A 2,970-nucleotide genomic window follows, 5' to 3' on the forward strand; every position below is an offset into this window, starting at 1 on the left:
TTTTGCCAGGTATGTTTTAGGAACGATACCTTATTACCCCCAACTCAACATACTAAAAAATTACGTGTTACCTGATCCTGACGTGGAGGTCACCATGTGGTAAGAACATGGTGGAGATTCTGTATTTTGAGGGTCGGCCTCGAGCCCTGCTAAGAAAAGCCAAAAAGGTCACTTCGAGGTGCTAAGCAGGTACCTTTTGCCGTGGTGAGAAACGGGACAGCAAAGATTTAGCCTAGTTTACCACCATAGCCACCCTGGTTGAAGTCGTTGCAAAGGCTGCTGGTGAATCTCTGTGGGGTCTCTGGATATTCAGTTTCCCGAACTTTTGGAATATTTACCTTTGGATCTGAACCCAGGAGATGCCACTAAGTAGGTTGTTTTCCCCGTAAATCGACCTAGATCGTCAGATAAAATTGATTGAATCGATCTGGGAGATAATATTTTGCGTTGTCAGAGCTATTTTTACCCGACTGAACCGGAAGGAGGTGATGTTTTTCAAGTTGAAAAGTTAGAGAGACAGTTCCAATAGAGGTTCTGAATGTGCCCCTTCCTCCCTTAGTTTCAAGTATAGGCTATGCTTTGATTGTCCGATAGCAAAATTTTATTAGTGAACGCACATGAAATGAATGAAAGAATGAGAAATCCCCCATCGCTGATTATGACGTCTGATATTTTGTAGACATCCAGATGGTTGTTAAGAGATGCTGGGCTGGAGTCTTGTGTATTGGATCGGTTGTGTGGGGTCGAGTTGTGATGAGCCCTCACTGGAGATTAAGCTAACCATTATAGGCACTTGTTGGGTCGTATAGATTTCGTATTTACCGACAAAACCCTTAGAGATGACGACTTGTTGAACCTGAGTTCACGTAATTGACAAGGTTTAAAGTGTTCCAGAAGATAAAATGTTACACACTAACCTTCCGTTCTAGTAGTTGCTGTCTCGTCTGGTTTGTCAAAGGACGAGGTTTAGTAAGTAGTTTGTGATTGTATCAATGTTTATCGGTATGCAGTAGAGAACGAGAGATTGATAATTTTAGGGTACCTTGACAAGACATGCGGAGAGGCCGGCGGTGTCTCTGTGATCGGTATCTGCATCCAGATTTAGAATTTAGCATTCAACTACTTCAGATCGGATCAATACTTTCATAATTGTATCTACTGATTAGGACGTTTAATAGAATAGGTTGTTTGGTTGGTCTGTCCTTCTTGCGAAGGAATATTGTGAGGAGCAGGCTCGTGCTGAGCGGTACTTATATGGTAATTTCAGCACCTGTTTTAACAGGGTTTCGGTTTATTTGGTCAGCGTTAGACAGTCAAGAGTGTTAAAACGCTGAATAAAGCACGGCGTTGGAGGGACAAGCACCGGCTTGGAGGTGAATGGCAGACGCATCCCTGGAACCTTTGTCAGGTAACAGGTTGACCTCCGCAGCCTGATGACGCCTGCCACTGCCTAAGATACGCTCAAAGGCAGCCTCCGTAGAATTTGCTGAGTGGAAAGTCACTTGACTTTGCTATTCTTATTTGGTCAGCGTTAGACAGTCAAGAGTGTTAACCTCGTAAGACCGAAGAGTAAATTTTGTCGACTTCTAAGTATCACCGAATGTGCTTTCAGAAGAACGAATAATTTGTAGTAGTAAACGCCGAGCACTTCGAGTAAAAAAATTTCTATGTTAGAGATTTTCTTTTGCATTCATATTTTCAGGGGCCCTATATAATAGTGCATAGAGCTTATTTTAGGTGAAAAATAATAAAAAAATGTTTTCTCTTAAAAGAACATTCGGTATTACAGACTATAAAAAGGAAAAGTAAATAAATTGTATTTTATACTTTAAAGTAAAACATAAATGCAACCTTCTTACTAAATTAATACTACATAAGGATACAATAATGATATTAATAAATGTAACTGAAAAGGAACAACGGTTTTAATTTTATTTAATGTTTCATAATTAGTACTTTAAAAAGTACTATCGGTTTTATAACATACACTAATGATAGTTTAGAATGTACAAGAAGTAAAGTGAATATTCATGTTAATTATAATATTTACTAAATTAAAAATTAGAAAATTCTCATAGTAAATTTTCTCAATCATATAATAATTTTAAAAGTCCAATACTCAATCCATATCAATAGAAAAAAATGTACAAAAATAACACTTTCACCATCAAGACCGAATGTTCCTTGCAAAGAACTATTATTTTCAAACGAAAAAAAATTTTACAAAACTTCTTCGAATTGGTAAAAATATTTTTTTTGCTTGTTTAGCAGTATTTAAACTTAAATTATACTGGTTAGTTTTTCAATTAAACAACGCTTTCGTGAAGAAAAAAAATTAATCGTACATCACGTCCTCTCGGAAGAACCACCTTGTCAAAGAAAAATGATAATTTGACAGTGACATTTTGTTTTTTTTACATTAATAAGTTCGGATACCTGATTTTGAATAGTTTAAGCCAAAGACTATCACTCTTTTTGTTCGATAGGCGCGAATTTTTGAACTTAAAATTATCGCTAAAGTTTTAGTTCCACTGAAGGCACATCCGGCGATACTTACAATTCACCTCCGAAAATGTCTCGGCGTTACTGACTACAAAGTTTTAGTTCCTTCTGAGGCACATCCGGGCTTACGAGGTTAAGACGCTGAATAAAGCACGGCGTTGCAGGTGCAGGGGCAAGCACCGGCTTGGAGGTGAATGGCAGACGCATCCCTGGAACCATTGTCAGGTAACAGGTTGACCTCCGCAGTCTGATGACGCCTACCACTGCCTAAGATACGCTCAAAGGCAGCCTCCGTAGAATTTGCTGAGTGGAAAGTCACTTGACTTTGCTATTCTTATTTGGTCAGCGCTAGACAGTCAAGAGTGTTAAGACGCTGGATAAATCACGGCGTTGCAGGTGCAGGTAAAGGTTACTTACTTATTAGTATTTGACGATTTGTAAGAACTAATTTAATCAGTCTTAGCAAAT

At 38.4% G+C, this 2,970-nt stretch overlaps 1 long non-coding RNA gene across 1 annotated transcript; it reads left to right on the forward strand.

Moving 5' to 3' along the window:
* The first annotated feature begins 1,341 nt into the window (after nucleotides 1–1,341).
* On the forward strand, nucleotides 1,342–2,766 carry LOC114363246 (uncharacterized). Its single transcript, XR_003656762.1, has 2 exons — nucleotides 1,342–1,547; nucleotides 2,635–2,766. It is a non-coding gene; the product is annotated as an uncharacterized LOC114363246 (long non-coding RNA).
* The last annotated feature ends 204 nt before the right edge of the window (nucleotides 2,767–2,970 follow it).

Source organism: Ostrinia furnacalis, unplaced genomic scaffold, assembly GCF_004193835.3.
Source record: "Ostrinia furnacalis isolate ACB-3 unplaced genomic scaffold, ASM419383v2 OfSCF7041, whole genome shotgun sequence".
Taxonomy (NCBI): Eukaryota; Metazoa; Arthropoda; class Insecta; order Lepidoptera; family Crambidae; genus Ostrinia; species Ostrinia furnacalis.